The sequence below is a fragment of the Oncorhynchus mykiss genome, chromosome 17 (assembly GCF_057628025.1).
Source record: "Oncorhynchus mykiss isolate SJ-2025 chromosome 17, ASM5762802v1, whole genome shotgun sequence".
Classification (NCBI taxonomy): domain Eukaryota; kingdom Metazoa; phylum Chordata; class Actinopteri; order Salmoniformes; family Salmonidae; genus Oncorhynchus; species Oncorhynchus mykiss.
In genome coordinates, this window is record NC_143038.1 from 7,879,459 (window position 1) to 7,898,539 (window position 19,081).

At 42.8% G+C, this 19,081-nt stretch overlaps 1 pseudogene across 1 annotated transcript; it reads left to right on the plus strand.

Moving 5' to 3' along the window:
- The first annotated feature begins 1,001 nt into the window (after window positions 1-1,001).
- On the plus strand, window positions 1,002-16,856 carry LOC110495117 (cilia- and flagella-associated protein 52-like; annotated as a pseudogene). Its single transcript, XR_016488127.1, has 11 exons — window positions 1,002-4,449; window positions 4,683-4,811; window positions 4,975-5,074; window positions 5,545-5,662; window positions 5,769-5,869; window positions 7,040-7,210; window positions 7,620-7,871; window positions 8,632-8,811; window positions 9,383-9,485; window positions 14,315-14,426; window positions 16,674-16,856. The product of XR_016488127.1 is annotated as a cilia- and flagella-associated protein 52-like (transcript).
- The last annotated feature ends 2,225 nt before the right edge of the window (window positions 16,857-19,081 follow it).

Consider the following 19,081-nt stretch of genomic DNA (forward strand, 5'->3'; position numbering starts at 1 on the left):
TAAACATTTCTACAAACTGGCTCTGTCTTCAACCTAGCTCCCTGGCTATCTCCCTGGCAGTGATAAATCCATAGAGTTAGGAATTAGAATATTACAATGGACATGAACCTTCTTATGATGGTAATATAAAGTGGGACATTTTGGTAAGGGAGTTGGTCAACCATGGTTTTGCCAATGCTCTGATAAGAGTGTAAAACAATGGATTTATAGATTATCTGCACTGTATGTCGTTAGTTAGCTAACCAGACAGTTTTAGAGGAGTGATCCCATACATTTTTCTAAACAACTGCCAATATGCCAACAATCCATCAAACACTCAGTTGATGATAGGACTTAGACAAATTGTAATTGCAACAAGTACTGATATTGTATCATATAATAACAATTTAGAAGAAAATGCCAATTTAGACATTTATTATGGTCTGTTTATGTTATAGGCTATTTATACAGAACATGTGTATACAACCTGTCCATATAAACTGTATTTATAATTATATGACAATATTTTAGGTTGACAACACATATATTACATCATTTCTGGCATATACTTTGCCTTACTTTTATTTCCCTGCATAAATAAAAGCAGGAAATGCATCACCTATGCCTTTACTGCATATTCATTCCAGATTGTTTTGGATTTCTCCCTGACCACAATAGCTTCCATTTTCACTTCATTCTGGATCTTTTTAATTTAATAGGATCTCTAGCCATGTCTAGATGGAATACAGCTTCTGTCAAATTTACTTCAAAAGTTTTTATAGCTAACCCTTACCCTAACACTTTTCCTATACTGCTACGTTAATTATCATAACCTGCTGTGTAAGTTTTCTTAAACCTGCTACGAAAAGTCAAAGTTGACAAAACCTGTAACCCTTCTAGACAAAACCGATCTCTATGGACCAATCACACTCCAAAGACGCACCCAAATCTTTCCTCCGGCTGCATGAGACAACTACTACATCACCATAGAAACTGACCCAAACAAATGGTTAAGTTGCTAGGCAACGTTTGTTTGTCTGGATGGCAAATGAGAGAAAGATAGCTGAAGCTCGATAAGATTTTACAGGCTTGGAGACTTGGTGAAAAAATAGGTGCAATATTGTTGAATCATGGCTGGAGATGCACAAGAGATTCCAGGCTTGAGCTGGAGGCTGTAATTGGGTTCAACGGTAAAGTAAAATATCATAGCATGCTATGGTAGCTACTAGTTACTAACGTTACTGTTGCTTGTTGCCAGTGGGGGTTTCAGCTGGTTTGTCATCTTTTCAATGTGTCTAAATATAACTCAATTATTTGTAATGTGCTATTCAGTTTATGGAAAGTATTTGGAAGTTTCCTTCAAAACTCTAATCCTTAAGGGCGCTGTACTGCAGCGCCAGCTGTGCCATCAGAGTCCCTGGGTTCGCGCCCAGGCTCTGTCGTAACCGGCCGCGATCGGGAGGTCCGTGGGGCGACGCACAATTGGCCTAGCGTCGTCCGGGTTAGGGAGGGTTTGGTCGGTAGGGATCTCCTTGTCTCATCGCGCACCAGCGACTCCTGTGGCGGGCCGGGCGCAGTGCGCGCTAGCCAAGGTTGCCAGGTGCACGGTGTAGCCTCCGATACATTGGTGCGGCTGGCTTCCGGGTTGGATGCGCGCTGTGTTAAGAAGCAGTACGGCTGGTTGGGTTGTGTATCGGAGGACGCATGACATTCAGCCTTCATCTCTCCTGAGCCGTACCGGAGTTGTAGCAATGAGACAAGATAGTAGCTACTACAACAATTGGATACCATGAAATTGGGGAGAAAAAGGGGTAAAATTAAAAATAAAATAAAAAACTCTAATCCACCCATGTTGAGGGGTGGGGGTGTGTGTCTTTTTTGTCAATAACAGCTGGTGCGCCATATCTAATATTAAAGACGTCTCGAATTATTGCTTGCCTGAGGTAGAGTACCTTATGATAAGCTGTCGACCACACTATCTACCAAGAGAGTTCTCATCTGTATTATTCGTAGCCGTCTATTTACCACCACAAAGTGAAGCTGGCACTAAGACCGCTCTCAACCAACTCTATAAGGCCATAAGCAAACAAGAAAATGCTCACCCAGAAGCGACGCTCCTAGTGGCCAGGGACTTTAATGCAGACAAACTTAAATCAGTTTTACCAAATTTTTACCCGCATGTCACAACCAGGGAAAAATAAATCCTAGACCACCTTTACTCCACACACAGAGATGCATACCAAGCTCTCCCCCACCCTCCATTTGGCATATCTGACCATAATTCTATCCTCCTGATTCCTGCTTACAAGCAAAAACTAAAGCAGGAAGTAGCAGTGACTCGCTCAATACGGGAGTGGTCAGATGACGCGGATGCTCCACTACAGGCCTGTTTTGCTAGCACAAACTGGAATATGTTCTGGGATTCATTCAGTGGCATTGAGGAATACACCACCTCAGTCATCGGCTTCATCAATAAGTGCATCAATGACGTCGTCCCCACAGTGACTGGACGAACATATCCCAACCAGAAGCCATGGATTACAGGCAACATCCGCATGGAGCTAAATGCTATAGCTGCCACTTTCAAGGAGTGGGAGACTAATCCGGACGCTTATAAGAAATCCCGCTATGCCCTCAGACTAAAAATCAAACAAGAAAAGCGTCAATACAAGATTAAGATTGAATCCTACTACACCGGCTCTGACGCTCGTCGGATGTGGCAGACTTTGAAAACTATCACGGACTACAAAGGGAAACCCAGACACCAGCTGCCCAGTGACGCGAGCCTACCAGACGAGATAAATGCCTTTTATGCTTGCTTTGAGGCAAGCAACACTGAAGCATGCACGAGAGCACAAGCTGTTCTGGATGACTGTGTGATAACGCTCACGGTAGCCGATGTGAACAAAACCTTTAAACGGGTCAACATTCACAAAGCCGCTGGGCCAGACGGATTACTAGGACTTGTACTCAAAGCATGCGCAGACTGTCAAGTGTCTTCACTGACATTTTCAACCTCTCCCTGACCAAGTCTGTAATACCTACATGTTTCAAGCAGACCACCATAGTCCCTGTGCCCAAAGAAGCGAAGGTAACCTGGCTAAATGATTACCGCCCCGTGGCACTCATGTCAGTAGCCATGAAGTGCTTTGAAAGGCTGGTCATGGCTCACATCAACAGTATCCTCCCGACACCCTAGACCCCCTCCAATTCGCATACCGCCCCAACAGACCCACAGATGACGCGATCTTAATCGCACTCCACACAGCCCTTTCTCACCTGGACAAAAGGAACACCTACAGTGGGGAGAACAAGTATTTAATACACTGCCGATTTTGCAGGTTTTCCTACTTACAAAGCATGTAGAGGTCTGTAATTTTTATCATAGGTACATTTCAACTGTGAGAGACGGAATCTAAAACAAAAATCAAGAAAATCACGTTGTACACTGCTACCACTCACCGTTTGTTTGTTACCTATCACTTCGCCCCCACCTACAGTACATTTACAGATTACCTCAACTTGCCTGTAACCCTGCACACTGACTCGGTACCGGTGCCTCCTGTATATAGCCTTATTATTGTTATTCTTATTGTGCTACTTTTTATTATTACTTTTTACTTTAGCCTACTTGAACTGCACTGTTGGTTAAGGGCTTGTAAGTAAGCATTTCACGGTAAAGTCTACACTTGTTGTATTCGGTGCATGTGGCAAATTTTATTTACCTTGATGAGTTTCTCCTGAATCCTGCTTCAGACAACCAAGTTAGGTTTAATCATAATCATAATCATATCCTCATCTTTAGTTCTGGTCTAAAGCATGTCTTTACAATTTTTGGGGGGACAGGACATATATTTTCTGGCCTCAGAGTGCACCCAGACAGAGAACACTTAATCTATCCTCTTGGTTGCACTGTTATTTTGAAGAGCCTGAAAGATGGCAAACAGGAGTTCCTCCATGGACACACCAACAACGTCTCCTGTGTCACTGTGTCCAAAAGCGGACGCTACATCGCTTCTGGACAGGTCACCTTCATGGGCTTCAAGGTAAACTAAAGACAGTGAAACGTTCTAGTATTAAGAGAGCAGTCATGTTTCGCCTCTTGATATCAGAGGCAGACAGACAGACAGACAGACTGAACGGCAGACAGACAGACAGGCAGGCAGACAGACAGACATACAGACAGACAGACAGACAGGCAGGCAGGCAGACAGACAGACAGACAGACAGACACCGTTGGATGGAGGCACGGAGGGAGAGGCTAAAGGTGAATGTTGAACGTAGGAAACACATGAATGGCTGTAGATTACAGAGTTAATTTATGTTGTTCCATGCTGATCTGATCATCTGGGATTATGAGAAGAGAGCGATCCACGCCAGACTACAGCTCCACAAAGCGAAGGTGGAGGGACTTGCCTTCTCCCCCAATGACAAGTACCTTGTCTCCCTAGGTGGACAGGATGATGGAAGGTACGAGGTAGTTTAATGTAGTGAGCATTTTGTTCCAGTCCTGCTATAACACACCTTATCCTACTAATCAGCTGGTCCTCAGACCTTTGATTAGATGATTAGATTGGTTAGATCCAACAGGCTTTGGATGATTGTGTCACTTTAAAAACTACTTTCACATTGGAAGAACCTCAACAGTAATTTGTAGGTTATACTACAGTCTGGCTGTAAATGTGAGTGGTTTGTGTTTTCAGCATTGTGGTGTGGAACCTTGAGAGCAAAGAAGCGATCTGTGGGAGCCCAGCCTCTGCCCACAGTGCAGGCCACTGCCTCACCATCGAGTACACCAACCACAGCGACAACATCTTCATCTCCGCCGGCAAGTGAGTGACTTACAGAGACTCTGGGTTGCTGTTAGAATAGAGCATTACTTTGTCAAGCAGAACAGATCTTTATTGGACTTGAACACGGAGAATGATTAAATAAACAAAATGTATTATTAATACTTTCAAATTAACACACTTGTAATATGTTGTTTCCCTGTAGTGGCACAATGCATGTTTGGGAGCTAGACCTTCCAAATAGGAAGATCCGGCCTACGGAATGCCAGACAGGACAACTGAAGAGGATTGTCAACTGCATTGAGGTGAGCTAAACCATAGAAAGCAGACACAGCTCGAAGTAATAGTGGTACTGACTGAATACCCACTGGGCACAGACGTCAATTCAACGTCTATTCCACGTTGGTTCAACGTAATTTAATTGAAATTATGTGGAAACAACATTGATTCAACCAGTGAGTAAATTGCACAATGGTGCCAAATGCCCCCCAAAATGATTTTGTACGACCCATTCTTAACCACTCAAAGTACGTTCAGAGACAAAGCAAAGGTAGACTATTCATCAATACTTCTCATGGTGTATTAATGAGGAAATCTGTAAACACACAAGTTCAGGTTCCTGTAATTTTATTCACATGGCAATTGTTGTCTGAGGTCGATTGATCTCTGAATTAAGATAAAGATAAAGAATTTCCCTGCATATCAAGCAGCCTCTCAAAATAGTACAGGTGGAGACGGAAAGCTTATTTCTTAAGGTGACCTCGTTGCATCACAGATCCCAGACGACGACCTTTTCTTTTACTGCGGAACCACCAGCGGTGACGTCCTGAAGGTCAACCTGAAGGCCCGCCTCCTCAACAGCTGTGGGCCAACGAAAACAGAAATTCAGCAAGGTAGGTTTACTGTATATTCAGTGTCCCGGGTGACCTCCACATGTTCATATCTCTGAGATCTTAGTTGTCATTTGGTACAGCTGTCCCTCTTGTCTTTTTGGTGCAGGGTGTGAACACACTGAAGGTGCTGAAGTCTGGGGACATCCTGGTGGGCTCTGGGGATGGCATGTTCACTTTGTGCTCAGGACCTAACTTCAACACCATCAAGTAAGTAAGTGCTGCAGGATGACAGACAAGATATCGAGTTGTCTACATCAAATCAAAATCAAATGAAAGTTGATTGGTTGCGTACACAGATTAGCAGGTGTTGTAGCAGGTGCAGTGAAATGCTTGTGTTACTGGCTCCAACAGTGTAGCAGAATGTCTCTCAAACACAATACACATACACAAATAATCAAAACAAGAAATCAAGAAATAACAATCCAGGTAGATACTGTATATTAGAGTGAGGATGTGTGAGAATTCAGAATACAAAAACAAGAACAAAAATATGAAAGCAACATGCAACAATTTCAACAATTTTACTGAGTTACAGTTCATATAAGGAAACCAGTCAATTGAAATAAATAAATTAGGCCCTAATCTATGGATTAGGCCCTATAGATTAGGCCCTATGGATTAGGCCCTAATCTATGGATTTCACATGACTGGGAATCAAGCAGATTGCAAGGGGGGCACTTTAATTGACTGTATCGGTCACGTCAGATTCCTGAGTAGATGGTCTGGTGGGACCACCCAGGCTTCCAGTTCAGTGTATATTAGTGTATATCTGTTCAGTGTATATTAGTGTATATCTTTTCAGTGTATATTAGTGTGTATCTTTTCAGTGTATATTAGTGTGTATCTTTTCAGTGTATTTTAGTGTGTATCTGTTCAGTGTATATTAGTGTATATCTTTTCAGTGTATATTAGACAAGCGAACAACATTCACAACCTTTTCATTGTCAATAAATCCATATGGCTCATATTCTTGATGAAGAATGTTGGCAAGCTCACTTGTTTGACACCACACAATTAACCAAATCTGATAAATAGCGCAGCTAATACATGTATATAAAAATACTGTATGTTCATGATCATTTATACACACTTTCTACCTGGTATTAGTAGTTTAGATTCAGAATGCAGTATTTTTTCGCGTCCCATTCAAAACCTCCAGTTTATATCGTCTATCTAAAACTGTCATGTTGCATCCATACTGTAGCTTAGCCTACACATTAGACTGGCTACATTTCTTCAGCCCCTCAGCTTCATGGCAAACAAAGAGGTGGGGCTGAGATTTTGTATATATTTTTTATTACAGAGTGGGCCTTTTAACGCTATGTGTAGAAGTACATAAAGTACTCAATGTGGTATTCTGCCATCTAACCCCCATAGGAAGGTTCAGTTGGAGGGGGGATTGACGTCCATCGCTGTGAGAGGCGAGGGCCACCAGTTCTTTGCAGGAACGGAGGCGGCTCAGATCTACCGTTTTGGCTACACAGACTTCAAAGAGGAGCTGATCGCCACTAGTCACAACAGTGCAGTCAAAGACGTGGCCTTCCCTTTGTGAGTGACACCCTTCAAAATACAGGCACCCATTTAGAGACAAGATTACATACTGTATGTGATTCACTCTTTTCCCCCCACATTATTGTTTTATAGCACACATTCTATTATCACTACTACCTGATTGCCATATGTCACCTCAAATATATAGCTGTCTTTACCTATATCCACCTCAACCATAGTCTATGCTGTCAAGAGAAACTACCTCAAACAACATTGCTTTCGTCTACCTTCATGCTTTGCCGTCATTGCCCATTTACTCCCACTAGAGGGCGACATGACCATGTTTAAAGCATAAACATGTATTATCGCCTATGGCTCCGGTACAAAGCAAATCCTGTTCCACAGACTAAAGTGCAGAATGACTGGCCATAAACTTATTCCAGTGATGTTTCTGATTCTCTCCCAGTGGCTCGTCGGAGCTGTTTGCCACGTGTTCCCAGGATGACATCAGAGTGTGGCACGCCGAGACCTCCAAGGAGCTGCTGCGGATCTCCGTCCCCAACATGACCTGCAACGCCCTGAACTTCATGATCGACGGACACAGCATCATCAGTGGTAGGCAGGAACCATTAGGAGTTCTGTTTGGTAATGGGGTCATTTAAAAAATGAACACACACCCAGCTAAGTGCACACACACACCTACACACACTTGCACACACTTGCACGCACACACACACACACACACACACACACACACACACACACACACACACACACACACACAAGCATACATAGACGCATAGACACACGCACACGCACAGTATATGTGTGTGTTTGTGTGTGCAGTAGCCACAATGCTAGCAGTAGCCACAACCCTGATGTGGCTAGCACTACACTAGGGAAGGACGAGACGGCATCAATGCAGTGTATGGCATTGTCTTAAGTTATAACGATGATGGACTAGCGACAATTATTATGGAGCACACTAGCCTGTAAGATAATGACTGTATTTTTAATGTGAGGGTGTGAATGTGCCTGATATTCCTTCTCATTGTTGGAGCCTTGATATGTTGAGTCATGATAATAATAAATAGTTTGATCCTCTACTGTACATTTTCATTCCAGCCATTTACAGTTAAGACACGTGTCCAATATAAGGAACTGAGCCCACAATCTTCACAGTAGCCTGGGTGCCAGTCTATTTAGGCCATCATGCCACTCCTTGCCACAGTGTTTGGCATGATAGCACAAAGATCTGGAACCAGGCTATCATCTCAACACTTTACAGCACAATCTCAATATAGAAATACTTAGGAATGTCATGTATCTACTATTCCCATCTAATGTATTTGACAAATTTGTACAAATATTTGAAGCTCTTCCATTTCTCCCATCCTTCTCACAAAAACACTCCCAGAAAACACGTATTATTGCATACATATGTAGTGGTGTTCCTCAACGGCATCATTGTATTGAGTCCTAGTGCCAGTCTCTGGCCTGTTGCAGGTGCGTGTGTGGGAGATCCTCCAGGGCTGTCACCGGCTAATTGAGACCATGAAGGAACACAAAGCCACCATCACCAGCATCAAGATCAAGAGCAACGACAAGGAGTGTGTCACCACCAGCTCGGACGGGGCCTGCATCATCTGGGACTTGGTGTGAGTTCAAATGCACATTCTCATGTACTGTATACACACACACACTGTACACACACACACACACACACACACACACATACTATACACACACACATGCATGGATGTATGCATGCTCAAATCTATAAACACATGTAGATGTGCAAGCAAGCACGCACACACACAGGCACAATGTACACACACACACACACCCACACCCACACCCACATACACACACACACACACACACACACACACACACACACACACACACACACACACACACACACACACACACACACCCAAACACTTCTTTACCCCATACCCCTAATCCTTTATCCCTCTCTGTCTGATTGCATTGGCTTCCCACTGTGAGAGGCTTTCAACACACATCATTACTACCACTACCACTGCCACTACCATTAATACCACTCCTCCATTCATGTGTTTCCTGTATTCAACATTCAGTTCAAGTCTCTTGCTCTCCTTCTCCCCCCCCTCCCTTTCTCTCTCTCTCTCTCTTTCTCTCTCTCCCTGCTTCTCCTCTCTGTCTTCCCCTTTCCCTTCTTCTCCCTCTCTCCTCCTCCCGCTGCAGGCGTTTTGTGAGGAATCAGATGGTCCTGGCCAACACTCTGTTCAGCAGTGTGTGTTACCACCCCGAGGAGTACGAGATCATCACCAGTGGCACCGACAGAAAGGTTTGGAATTAGAAAAGACTCAGGTCCCTCTTGGTGCCAAGACTCACTGGCACAGCACACTCTAGCTAGCTGATGATTTCTCTGTGCAGCGTATGGTCCCCAGTCACCAGTCATGGAAAGTTAGAGAAGGCTGTTCTCTGTATTGAGGCGTTCTTGTTCGCCTTCATCTCATCTCAAGATGAGCTCTGTTAGAGAGGCTAGTATTGATGTGCTGTAGAAAGGCCATGTCAAGCTTGTACACATGCGTGCGTCAGCTGTGTCGTGTTTTAAAATGTTTCCCTACCTTCTTTACCAATCATAATAAGCCACGATGTAGCAGTCCTGCTGCCAGGTGTCTGTAACACCTCTTTAAGCCTTGATTACCTATAATGAAAACTGAGTTACATAAGGTGGGATCGGAGGTTCACAACAGCCCCGCTTCAATATGCATAATATCCACTCATCACAAGCTCTACAGACTAATAAGGCCCGTATTGTTGGCTCAACACCATGCTGTGAGGCGAGCACAAACTGTGCTGATTAGCGAGCACTGTGAATGCGCTGAGGCTGAAAAAAGAGAGACTGAGAAAATGAGTGGAGGAAAAAAGAGAGAGAGAGAGACTAGAAAGAAAGTGCTGCTCTGGCTCTCGCGTCTTCCTGCGGATGCGATGCCCGCCTATGCCATCCAAGTGCCCGTGTGCCAGATACACCATCTGCTCGCCCCAGGACACAGGCGCTCTGTCTGGGGTGAGCAAGCAGTAACACACACAGATACACACACGCACACACACACACACTGAAAGAAAGAGAGGGAGAGAGAGAGAGGGGGGGGGGGGGGGGGGGGGGGCGACAGGAAGAGAGGGATTGGATGCAGCAGCACCTTGGCTCAGAGTTCGGTCAATGGTAGAGGGTCTTTGGGGACAGCTTCACACTCTCCAGTCTGTCGGATGGAAGGAGACAACAGAACAGACTACTGCTGCTGGTGGTTCTGTGGTGGGGTCAGCCAGAAGCCTCTTGTGATGATGACCCAGCACTCCTGTGTTGGTACCAGTTTTGACTGATTGTGATGTAGGGCCATCAGGGTCTTGGGATTGAGCCTGTGGTATTTATTAATAGCCATTGTGGCATGTCAATTATCAGAAGCATGGTATATAGGCTTCTGTGGCCTTCCCATTGTCCAGCACTAATAGGACAATAAAGACCTTCTGAAGTATTCCGTTTGAAAGAGAGAGAGCTCTTGATCGTCCTATAACTTATTTGTTTGACTAATGTCCTTGAGATGTCCTTGAGATGTTGGCGAGAGATACTGTATGTGTAAATGGATTAGCATGGTCAAATACATGTCTGGGCGTAGCGTCGGGATAAATGGAAGCCCACACAGTAGCTAAGAAGGCTTTATCGGTGTACAGCCCTTCGTAAGTGGGTTACTGTCCTCAGTGATGTATTGCCTCAACATGTAGGTGGAATTACACAACACTACACACAACAGTGTGAAAATGTAGACTAATCTTGGCACAGCATGCATTCATGTTTTCAACATACTGGTATTGAAATTACACAACACATACTGTACCATAAGATTGCACAAAAGACTGGACATTTAATCTCAATTTGGCACAGTGGTGTAGCTTTCAATGCATTGTAATGGTTGTGTAGCTTTCAAGGCATTGTAATGATTATAGGACCTATTGCCGAAGCTATCCTGCTAGGCAATTAGTATTTAAAGTTCATTGGAGCCATTTTATATCTCAATATCAAATCATTTCTGGGTAACAACAAGTACTTTACTGTGAATGTTTTACATTTAAATGGTCAATAATCATACGAAATTGCAGTTTGTAGCGTGGTTCGTTCTGCGTTGTGTACTTTTAATTAAGACGCTGCCACAACTGGAGGTCTGCTAGTTGAATTCGTTTTTTATTTGCCCTGCACACGAAGAGACAACACACATTATGTTAACCCTTGGCGCGGTCCTAGCTCTCAGGCACCTTGCTAGCTGAAGGTCAGGCAAAAGAGCAATTTATCGAGCAAGACTTTTGCTAGGACTGTCTGGGAGTGGTCTGAGTAAGTGGACTAATTGGATGAGCCTAATGGGAGGGATATGTAACCTGAAAACTAGCTGTTATTGGCAGACTCTTATACCGCCTGGCCAAAACTCCATCCCACCAAAACAGGCAGGAATGTCAAGCGGTCTTTTCTAACAGCTCTTACACTAAAAGGGCATTATTATAATTTTCCCAATTGTACAGTATTATTCCAACCTCATAGTGTGTAAATATATATCAAACACAGAAAAATCCTGTTAATAACTGCACTGTCACTTTAAAGAAAGAATCATGTGATGTCATTTCAGCAAGCCATGACACCCACCATCTCAGATTGTTCTGAAATTGTTTCTGTAGTAAGAAACCGGTAAGATTAGCATTCCTGAAATATTATTTTTGCTGAAATTAAATGTTAAATGGGAGAAATTAAGCTAATTGATTGCATCCAAATTTGCCATTTTAATTGATAGGATTCAGATAATATTCAATAAATATAGTACCCAACATCCGACCAAACCTGTTCTTATTAATGACAAAAATGAGGTATCACAAAAAATTGTCAAAAGCCACCAACAGGCCCCACACACCCCATGCCAATCCCACCCCAACAACCAGTATACAGTATCAGTTCTCTGTTTGACAAGTAGAATGAAACTGTGGCTTGGAGTACTGCTTCTCCATACTGTAATTTATTCCCTGTGAATCTGGTGATGTTTTTTCCCAACTGAAGTCACTTGCATTATTTACCATAAAGAGGTGTGAAAGTCACATATTTTGACCACTAGATGCCGCTGTTCCTGCTATACCGCCACACTCTTTTGTCTATTTTGCCGGTCTCTTGTGTTTATTAAATAGCTTTCCTTTGCAACTTTGGATAGAAAACCAATAGATTTGGCTCATTATGAAAATACATTGTGTGGTCATCCTCACAATTCAAGCCAATCAATTCCATGTGTCCTTCTCTCAGCAACCTAATGCTTCAACCTAACTCTCCTTGAATAGGAGCCAGGTTCCACAGGAGAAGGGAGGGAACACAGATGGGTTAGGGTGACTCGGCCACTCTCACACAGGTGCTGGTCTCTAATAAGCCTTCCATGACACCAGGAGAGGGGAGAGAGGTCGTGACTAGAGAATCAAACTGGATTTGAACCCATTCCCTATGACACAACACAAACTATACTGGAGAGAGGGAGCGTTGTGTCTGCTACTTGGCTAACTCTCCTCCCTCTCACTTTTTTGGCTGTGTCATATCTCACCTCATATGATAGCTAGTGATTTGATTAAGATTCAAATCATGTAAGCTAGTTGCTGCTGGTATTGAGGGGTTTTTCTTTCTTTCACTATGCTGACCAAAAATATTATTTCATAAAGTGAATGAATGCATGCAAAGAACTTTGGATTTCTCCATTTAATTTCAATCATATTGAAAAAATATCATTTATGCATAAATGATGGTTGCCGGTCATTATGTTGACCATATGTTTTCACAATGAATGATGCATGTAAAGAACCTTGAGCCTTTCCATTTTATTGAATTATACTGATGAACAGTCCTGACTGTTGTGTATTTCGCAATAATGTCTTACAAATGTGTTTTCCAGTCAGTAAGCTTTTCCATTGAATTTGAATGATATTGAGGTACAAAAGTGTATTTTTTTACCATCCCACAGAAATGTCTCTCTTTAGGCTGCATCTGTGCTTTAAGTGCTGTTTTTCATTCTTAAAACTATAAATATCTTGTTGTTTTTTTTGCCATTTGTTTCTCTTCAATCCCATTATTACAAACTGTATTTGATATGTCTTTGTGAGATTACATTTCCTCAGTCCCATAATGCATTATGTTTGTGGTTTTACTAAGAGATGAAATCCAGTCCGAGAAGCTATTCTCATAAATGCGATTCTGAGCTCTCTCCCATGTAACATTACTTGTTTCATTGCATACAACTGGAGCTTTTTTTCTGATTGGCCGACACCTTTCTAATGAATCCTCTGAACTGGTTTATTCAGATATTCTAGACATTTTCTCACTTCTGTGTGAGGAGATTGCGTAGGTTATTGTAATATTCACTCTATGGCCTAAACATTGACTCGTTGATGATTTAGATTTTCAGTTAATAAAGCCCATTGTGCGTATAAAGAAATCATTAATTTCCAGGTACAATCAGTTTGTCCAGTTCCAATACTTAAAATAACAAATGGTTTAGCTCTGTGCTGCCAGACAGTTAAGCCAGTCTGGCAGCACAGTTTCCTCATCCTTGATACCTCACATGCTGCATTTTAATGATGAAATTCGTCTGTCCTCTCGTTTTGCGTCAGTTAGTTTGTAATTGTAATTAGCTTTGTCATAAAAATAACAAGAAAGGACCTCGCTTGCGTGTGTGGGGAGATTGTGGCGTTACTGTGCGGCTATAAATAAACTTCAAATAACAATTGAGCCTTTGAGAGACGCAAGTCTTTGACAGCTGCAAACCCTCGGGATGATTAACTCTCATTTAGAGTCACAAACATGTTGTTTTAACTGTGGCGGGCGCACAAAAACTTGATAGGATTTCTCCGGACTCATTTACATATAGTGGAATAATGAAGATGGATAATTCAGTGAGGCAGAATTACTATACTATGAACGAACAGAAGACATACAAGGAGTGGCATTCATACTTACTATAAAACTGTGATGCATGGTCATTTTCAGAATTTATTGTAATATAACATAGAATATGTCAAATAAACGAATCTGACAAGTTTTATATGTACAAGCTCTCTCATTCATATTCCATATAGCTGAATGGCCTTCTTCTTTCCCAGATTGGTTACTGGGAGGTGTATGACGGCTCAGCCATCAGAGAACTGGAGGGCTCCCTTTCAGGAGCCATCAATGGCATGCACATCTCACAGGACGGGCAGCACCTTGTCACTGGTACAGTACCCTTTACATTGGTTTTGTTGGCTGAGTTGAAGAGGTAGAGCATGAGTTGATTTGTGGTCTCGCCAACTGTTTGACGTGACATAGACATAGGAGTTGGCACAGCTCCCAACAGATCTAGGACTAGTCTACTGTTGACTACTGTCATGACGTTGGCCTGGGGGTTAGGTTTATGACAGTCATAAATACCTCTTTCCCCGTTTTTCCTCTCTCTATGCTACTGATGTTACATTTGCAAACCCCTTGGTTAACATAGAGATTCTGGGGACATCAGAAGGTGGGGGGAAATGAACTATATTCCGGTAATCCAACCAATTGAACATATGCGGTGGTACTTAATGAATATGATGTCAGTTCGGTTGTCATCTGAGACATTCTCATCGATGATAAGATGACATAAACTCTACAGTGGAAAGTCTACACATCAAAGTTATCGGATTCACATGGAATTGTTGTTCAATTTAAATGTTTGAATATGAAATTATTTGTGATGGGATGAAATGTGATTTTAGCTTCTAAAATGTGAGATGTGGGTTTTCATAAGGTAGGGCTCTGCTCAATCAGTGGCCCGCCCCAGTGAAGGGACATGGGCTATAAAACTTTTCAAACACGCCCTCCTCTCCCTTCCTATATAAAGCCTTGATGACAATATAACCTCCTGTTCCGAGGATGTGAGAACGACGGTCCGATGTCAGAATGGTTCAGATAATAACTACAGAACGAAGCCAACATCAGCGTGAGCTTTGGTTGCGAATGGTATGAACTTTGAACTCTTGGCCTCCCGGGTGGCGCAGTGGTTAAGGGCGCTGTGCCATCAGAGTCCCTGGGTTCGCGCCCAGGCTCTGTCGTAACCGGCCGCGACCGGGAGGTCCGTGGGGCGACGCACAATTGGCCTAGCGTCGTCCGGGTTAGGGAGGGCTTGGTCGGTAGGGATGTCCTTGTCTCATCGCACACCAGCGACTCCTGTGGCGGGCCGGGCGCAGTGTGCGCTAACCAAGGTTGCCAGGTGCACGGTGTAGCCTCCGACACATTGGTGCTGCTGGCTTCCGGGTTGGATGCGCGCTGTGTTAAGAAGCAGTGCGGCTGGTTGGGTTGTGTATCGGAGGACACATGACTTTCAACCTTCGTCTCTCCCGAGTCCGTACGGGAGTTGTAGCGATGAGACAAGATAGTAGCTACTACAACAATTGGATACCACGAAATTGGGGTAAAAGGGGTAAAAAAATAAAAAATAAAAAAATAAAAACTTTGAACTCTTATTCACTACAGAGTGATACCTCCTAGACGTTGAGTTAGCAACAGCAGCTGCAAATGCAGGTTAGGAAGGAACAGACAGAGTATCCCCTCTACCACACAACGACGTTACTACAACGTATCCAGTTTACCAGCAGAGACATTCTTCAAAGGACAAAGGACTCAGTTGGGCAACATGGCCTTCCATCTACCACCAACCTACCGAAGCGCAGCTCAGAGTATATATTTATTGCATTTTCCTTTTCCAAATGGGCGGTAATTTAGAATGCATAAGATACTGTATTTACGATAGCACAGCTTCGCCCTTTGTTCCTCAGTCTTCCCGCTCTTTCACTCAAACCCAGCCCCTTTTCTTTTGTGTAACAAGCTGTCATATCTGTTCCGCCCGCTAGGGACGTTTTCCTTTATGACGTAATTTGTAATCAAGTTATGATTAATTATGTGTATGTGTAATTCTGTGTGATTAGTTAGGTATTTAGTAAATAAATAATTAAACACAATTTTGCATTGCTGGCTCAACTTGTTAGCCAGGGTTTGTGAAGTTAACCAAGAATTTACAACTTTCAGATGAGACTGAATTAAGGTGACGATTAATATTGACTGCTATTGATGTAAAATATTACTAGGTCTTTAAGAGTTTATTCAGAAGATAACAGCTCTATAAATATTATTTCATGGTGCCCCGACTCTCTTGTTAATTACATTTACATGATTAGCTCAATCAGGTAATATTAATTACGGAGAAATTATTTTATAGAATAGCATGTCATATCACTTAATCCGGCATAGCCAAAGACACGACACTACCATCGATCAACAACACCACATGGTCTGTCCATTAAATATCCCTGTATCGACTCTCAATAGCTTGGGACTATCGTGAAGAGCACTTGGTTGAACGTGACTTCAGCATGCGGTTGGATCAATGTTCGAAGGCTTTTCCATAGAAATAAACAAGATATATGTGTCTCTGCTTGCCCACTTCAGGTGGAGACGAGAAGTTGGTGAAAGTGTGGGACTACTCAAGAGGGCGAGGTGACCCACGTAGGCGTCGGCCACAGCGGCAGCATCACCAGCGTCAAGATCTCCACCAACAACAGGAGCATGGTGAGCGCCAGTGTCGATGGGGCTGTGCTCCGGTGGAGGTAGCCCCACCCCTCCTCTCCCTAGAGTGCCTTCCGGAGGCCAGGAGAACAGAGAGTCAAAAAACCCATGACCCTATGGCCTTTGACCCACACACCCTACAAACTTTTTACTTTGGAACTTGACCCTGCCCAGTCCCAATACACCCCTGTCCCCACACCAAACAACTCTGAAGAACTCATGAACAGTGAACATGCCCTTAACTCATGAACATCCCCTTAGTGCTATCATAGAGCAAATGTTTCATTCATTCATGAAAATAAATGGATATAATTTTTATTTGTGCGATATTGACTGAAGAATGCATTACTAGCTACATTTTGCTTGTTGAAGGTAATTGCATAGTTGTAGTGTGGTATTCGCCATATTCTAATAATGTACTGTATCAACAAACTTGGCAGACACACATGTTCTAATATGCATGGAATTAACCTAATAAAATGATGTAGGGACTCTTAACCTCATCAATACAAAGTTGGATAATGTAGTCACAGAACATTATAAAGATACTCATCTGCTCATTATAGCCTTGAATAGCATTCTCTCGGATCTTCTAAGGGAAGAACAGAAGTGATTGTGTCATCCCCTTTTTCCCATTAATACACAGTGAATGTAAAAAGGCAGGCTACGCAGTACATTAAATGCATATTTCATACAGATATGACTGTCTTATATGCATGTCATGTGGTAAAGAAGAGAAAGAGAGACAACGAGGCCCAGATTCACAGGCACTTTAGCACACCGCTGCTGTCAGCTAATCTATCATTAGAGATTCCCCAGAGACTTCGGTAAAGAAGTGTGCGTGCGCGCACTCGGGTGTGTGTGTGTGTTTATGTGTGTGTATGTGTGTGTGTGGCCAGCGAGCCTCTTGGAATGCTTCCATCTTCTCAAACTCATTCCCCTCTCGATTGCTCAGAAGTTCAAAACTCAATAATTAATAGCTAACCCACTAGTCCGCTACCCACAAAAAGAGAGCAAACCTGCAGTGCGCTATCGACGGACCAAGTCAACAAAACATAACCTACACCCCTAGCTCTGTAAAATAGGGCATCCCACCCAACTGCCCATGCACGCACGCACACACACTGAATACTTCGGAGGCCATGCTATGAGATAAGAGTAATGTATAGCCCTATAGGGTAAGAGTTAGAGTTTCTGACTCATCGCAGAAGTTTGGAACCGGGGGCTGCAGAGTGCAGACTCCTCAGAAATACAAGGTTTCCGTTTACACTGCAATAATACGTGAGATTATACAAATATTGGAAGTGAAATATGAATGTTATACATCTGCGTGAGTAAATCGGCACATCTGGCTCACTAAATCCAATCTATGGTCTTGGCGAGCTGTGAAATTAAAACCGAAATTGATTGAGAATATTAGCAGTGTATTGCACTTTGCGGTACAAAACATGCACTACCAAGTAGCATTAAAAACCATTTATTCTCTGTGTCTTTCCCATCATTTGATTCATCCACGTGTGTGTGTACCCAGATTGCAGTGAGGCAGGGGGATGTGCCAGCCTGACAAAATTATTTTTAGGACATTTGTTTGATAGTCGTGATGAATAATCAAATCAAAGTTGATTGTCCGTGTACACAGATTTGCAGACGTTATCGCAGGTGAAGAAAAATGCTTATGTTTCTAGCTCAAACAGTGCAGTAGTATCTCCAACAGTGCAGTAATATCTCCAACAGTGCAGTAATATCTTCTAACAGTGCATAAATATCTCCTAACAGTGCAGTAAAATCTCCAACAGTGCATTATTAGATGAGGCATTCCATCAGAGGATAGGATAGTGCAGGTGCCGTCTATTAGTGTGCCATCACCAGGGTGCAGAACCATCTCAGCCTAAAACAGTAGGGGGCTCCTACACACCTCAAAAATATCATTATTTTCCGTTGGGACCATCTTGTAACAGAGGACATACACCGTAGCCTACTCACATCATACCAATATAGATTATAGTAAAAAAGGAAAGAAAGGGTACTGTACAGTGTAGACCTTGAATTGCTCTGATACAAAATAGGTTCAGTATTTTGCTTATATAGGCCTACAGAACGCTTGCAATAGTTTTGATTAAACAATACACAATAGTCAGCAAACTTGTTCAAGTTGTCATTAAGCCAACTATCCATCCGTTTCAGAGTCCTGTCACTACGTGCGCCATCTTCAATGTGGAACACTTTAATAAATGGAACACTAGTGACTTTAATAATGTTGACATATCTTGCATTACACATCTCATATGTAT